This window comes from Malus domestica, chromosome 09 (assembly GCF_042453785.1).
Source record: "Malus domestica chromosome 09, GDT2T_hap1".
Taxonomy (NCBI): domain Eukaryota; kingdom Viridiplantae; phylum Streptophyta; class Magnoliopsida; order Rosales; family Rosaceae; genus Malus; species Malus domestica.
Genome location: NC_091669.1, coordinates 25,543,648 through 25,549,057, shown reverse-complemented (window position 1 = coordinate 25,549,057; position 5,410 = coordinate 25,543,648).

The window sequence follows — 5,410 nt, the reverse complement described above, 5'->3', positions numbered from 1 at the left end:
TGCTTGACTTCAACTAGGTCGTTGATAGTCAATTCTGGCTCTATTCTGTAAAATTGTTCATGGAAGGCCATCTCCATTTGCCCCCAGTTGGCGATAGAGTTAGGGGGCAATAGAGAATACCATTGAGATGCTAACCCAGCTAATGAATTCCCAAACAACCTCAACTTGTAGTTTGGGTTGTCCTCATACGCCATGCAATGATTGGAGAATTTAAAAATGTGGTCTCTGGAGGACACGCTGCTATCTTCACCTGTGAATATTGGGAATGCGGGCATCTTGAAGTTGAGAGGGAATGGATTCAACTCGTCAACGTATTCAGGATAAGGCTTCTGGTAAGTAATCCTGAATACTGGGCGAGCTCGTGGTTGAGCATTTTGAGCCACCGCCCTTCTCAACTCAGCTAGTTCCTCCCTCAGTTGCTGAGTAGCTAGAGTATCATTATGACCAAAGAGAGTAGGTTCGATTTTTGGACTCCGGTCATTGCCCGCACTTGCTTCCCTCCTTGGTTCGGGCTTCCTCCAACTAGCTCTTCCACCTTTATTCACCAACGGAGGTGGCCGATAAGGTGGGGGTTTATCTGCAGTACTGGAGCCTTCCTTTCCGCTAGTTTCGCCCATCGTAGCAGGCATCTTGTACCTCGTTCTCTCTTGCTCGCTTGGCTTCCTATTATTGAATGATAATACTGGGAAGCTGGGAAACTCTCTCTCCATAACTGGCTCTATCACTGGTTGACTCCCTTCAGGAGCTACCTTTTTCTTTCCCCTATCTTTTTCTTCTTCTAACAGTGGGAATAAAGGAATGACTGGTTCATTTCTCATAACTACTTGGCTCATCCCGCTCCCCTGAGCCCCTTTTGGAGTAGAGAACTCTAAATCCAGTCTTCGCTGCAGATTCCCCGTTAGTGTACAAAGCCTACTTACTTCTCCCTTGGTTTCCAAGGAGATTCTTTCCATGCTCTTCAACACTTGGATCATCGTAGCCTGTAGCTCTTCATTAGTTCCCTTTCCTTCCGATCTCTGGGATGCAGTTGGGCTCTCTAGGACCACTTGTCCTGATGGGGAGGAAGGGTTTTCTGATTGATCTGCCATTTGTGAAGACTTTCCTTCGGATTGTTTTTGCCAAGTTTTCTGTCTTTTCTTTTTGGACATGCGAGATCAAGAAGCTTGAAATCCTACCGGGCGTGCCAAAACTATGTTCGTGGCAGGAATTTCCGTCGGGGATGTTTCCTGGCCAACGAGCACACAGCTCCCCTGGAGGTTGGCGCCGGTTGAGGGCTCTGTCGGGCTTCTGCTTCGTTTTCGGGCGTTGTCGGGCAAGTCTCGTCGGGCAAGACTCTTCGGGCAAGACTCTTCGGGCAAGGCTGAAAAAGAAGGACAGCGTTAACTTTGAAAGGTGCCTTTATGGGGCCTTAGGTGTAGGCCTTGAGGCTCACAATCAAGGTTAACATTTAGGTGCTCAGGCGTGCCACTGCCATCTTTAGCATGGCAGATGTAAAATGGTTGTCGTGCTTTAGTTGTATATATGTATGTATTCAAGAAACCGTGTTAGTTATAACAGGTGCCTTTGTAGGGCCTTAGATGTAGGCCTTGAGGCTTCCCATAAATAACTAAACCAGTGCTCGAACGCATCATATTTGTTCTCGTGATTATAGGAGTTTTCTAACTATTATACTTCTGATTACCCGAATCCAAGAAGTAGAATGAACCCAAATAGGTGCCTTTGTGGGGCCTTAGGTGTAGGCCTTGAGGCTTCCCATCAGAGTTCATTCTTATACTTAGACTCTTTAGATCGCTGAACGGAATGAATCCAAATGGATGCCTTTGTGGGGCCTTAGGTGTAAGCCTTGAGGCTTTCCATTAGAATCCATCCCATGCTCAAGCGTTCTATGATAATCATGACATAATAGAAAGAAAACTAGAAGGTAGGTTGATTACTTGCGCCCCAAGTAACTTCGGACTTCTCGTTTATCAAGGACTGTCGTGGATGGGTTAAGTCCACATAAGGTTCTTTTTTATGCCTTGAGGCCAAGGACTTTTAACTGATCAGATTTACATGCTCGATGGCTTAGGACTTGGATCTGGTTTGAACACTGACGATATATTCAAATCGGATTCAAGTACTGAGAAAGCCTCTTAATAATCATGTTGCTAGAAATAACTTGCATATAACTGGAAGTATACAACATATTGAAAAGATAAAACTAAAGCAAAGAAGGTCGGGCAAGGTTAAACCTTATCGGGTAAGGTTGCTTGTCTTGCAGGTTCCTATCTTTGTAGTTTTGTCAAAGGTCTGAAAGCTTAGAGGGGTAGAGAGAGAGAGATTACAAAAGATTAATCGATACTAGAGCAAGGTTGAACAAGGTAGCAGAGCTATTACAAAAGGTTGAAGAGAGGGTTATCCCGAGAGGGATGGAGGTTTATCCCGAAAGGGATGAAGGCTGACTACAGCTTTGTTTTGAAGGCAAATCTGGCTTTGAGCAGAGTTTGTGCTTGCATTTGTTTGTTTGATTGAGTGTCCTTAATCCTTGATTTTCTTTCTTCTTATATAGACAACTCGGCTTGGCCTTTGGTAGCAGCAGCTTTGCCCGAATGCGGTTTGAGGGTGATGACTCATCAGCTATTTTACATGTAATGCCACCATAAAGTACTTTCATGGGCTGTGTAGCTGACCAGTCTACACCACTTGGCCTTTGGGTAGGTAAGCAAGTGGTCTTCATGAACTGCACCAAGTCAGAAAAGTCCTTCTCCTGCCTTCTGGGCTTCGACTGGGCTTCGGCTATTTCCCTTTTCGGGCCTCCTTTTAGGCCAACTCCTTTCTTGAGCCCAAAGTTAACTTGTAATCCAAACAATACTAAAACAAGGGACAAGGAAAAGATTGATTCGTTTGAACTCAAAATGTAATGAGTTACAAAATAACTCTGTCTACCAAGACAATTCACCACTTACCACAATTCCAACTTTATTAAATAAAAAGTTTGTATCGGAAGATGGACACCTAACCATAAACCACGATGTTAATAAAGAATGTTGACATGGTACAGAAACCTTTTTTTCTTGTATTTTAAAATCGTTAGGTTTTTCTTAATACAATGATTCTCCACTCCAAAGTATCAAACTCAATTTGTAATTAAATTGTCTTTGCTGTCCACGTTAATCGAAGTTAAGACATAACTCTTATATATTGTAGAAATCTGCCAAGTGTTTTTCCTCGAATTGTGAGAAAATACGGGCAAGTAAATGCACATTTAATATTAGCCAATTGAACAAATTGCGGATTAAGTACCTGAAAACTCTAGCTAGCATCTTTAAATATGAATCAAATACCCTTTAACATGAGAAGAAACAAAGATTACAGAAACAATACCTTGCGCTACACGTCACTTTTCATGTGTTCAACATACAAGGCACCTAGAGAACTAATCGCTATATCTGAAAACAATCACTACCATAAAGAGCCCTTTTAGCAGCAAAAGCCGAAAGGTAAACAAACAGTATACTCACACTTTGAAGCTATTCGATAGGATCACGATAGGGGCATCACACTGTTGTATTGTAAATAGTTCGGACATGATTTGGGGTTAAACCGATCCAAACTAGATCATGCCGACTCCTACAAATATATGTTGTCTAATGGCTTAATGATAACTTTATTGCACACCTTAATCTTAGAAAGCTTAAGTAGAACTCTAATCCAATTTGGCTAGACCTATCCATCCTAGGATTGGGATTAGACCCCTGAATCCTCAAATATACAATATTGGATTAAATGCCGGATTTACTTACGAGAATTCAATCTAATACAATTTAATCTGGTTGGTTTAATCCCATGTGTTATGTTTTTTTCCCCATATCATATGCAGATTGGTTAACTTTTAGGCAAAACTAATGAAAAATCTTCAAAACTCTTATTTAATCTTGAAGACAACTTTTTTATAAAATATCAATTTTGCCCTTGAAAACATTCAGACAACACAAGAATTTGGTCTGGGAAGACAAATAAAAAAAGACATGCGGTGTGGTCTAAGAAAGATTTCGTCAGAATCAATAACAGTTGGCAGAAATGTCCATAAACAGTGCAAATCAGTAACAGTGACATTAACACAGCCACTTTCATAAACAGTTGTAAATAATTGGACGACTTTTTTAAAAGCAATTTTGTAGTCTAGCGGATCAATTTGTGTATTTAAGAGACCTTTCTCTCCTTCATTAGACAAGAACACCACCATAACCTCAACTTGCATACAAGATCGTTAGGCTTTAACAAACCACGATTGTGTTTGACTCTTTTAAAGACTCACTTAATCTCTAAGTATGATATGATACATGAACGTGTATGACTCCACTAATTAAGTAAATTACTAATAACTCAATATGATGATGCCTTTAATAGATGTATGAGTGACTCTTCTGAATAGTTGTGTCTTTTCTTAAAGAGTCAATAGTTATACTTTTTCAATAAAATGGCAAAGATTAGGTTGCACCCCTTCTCTAATTGAACAATCACAAACTTATTCTTGAATAGTAACAACTCATCTAATATAATTTACATTCACATAAAATAATTTAATTCATCATTTTGAATTAAATTTTCTAAACAGAGTATGCCTTGAATGTATAAAATGATACTTTAGATGCAGTCCCTAATCCTTAATATTCTTTGATTAAAACCTTAATGGTATTCAAAGCTTGATCAAAGTCCCTTACCTTTGTACACCTCATTATATAGTAATATTTATATTTTTATAGTTTTAACATTAATTGTTTGATATTTTATGAGATTTATAATCCTATAAATTTAAAATCCCTCATTATTGTGATAGCCCGTCCCTGAAGTATATATTATTTATCCTCGAGAGCGTGGAAATTACTTTAAAATCCCTCATTATGTCTCAGATCCTTCTCATGTGATATCTCCTCAACCACTGGAAATTAATTCAAATTTGACTTATGATGAGGAGCTAGTGACTAATTTGGATTGGAAAGACAAGGTTCTGAGAAATAAAACAGTGCGCTTAGTGAAGGTTTTGTGGAGAAATCACTCGGTGGAGGAAGCCACCTGGGAGACAGAGGAGCGTATGAAAGAGATGTATCCGCGCTTGTTTTATGTTTATTAGTGGGTTGCATTTATTGTGTAAATTTCGAGGACAAAATTTTCTTAAGGGGGTAGGTTGTGACAGCCGTCTCTGACATATATATTATTTATCCTCGAGAGTGTGAAAATTTCTACTATACCCTTTTTATTATTAAGTTGTGTGTGTATAAATTAAGGTTTTGGACCAATAGGTTCTATTCCTTATTATTTGGACCTAATTAGAACAAAAGGCCTAAGGTTTTTGTTGATTGACTGCAAACTGGATCACACACATACCCTCACCCTATCCCGTTGACTCTCTTTCCTCCCTCTCGCATTT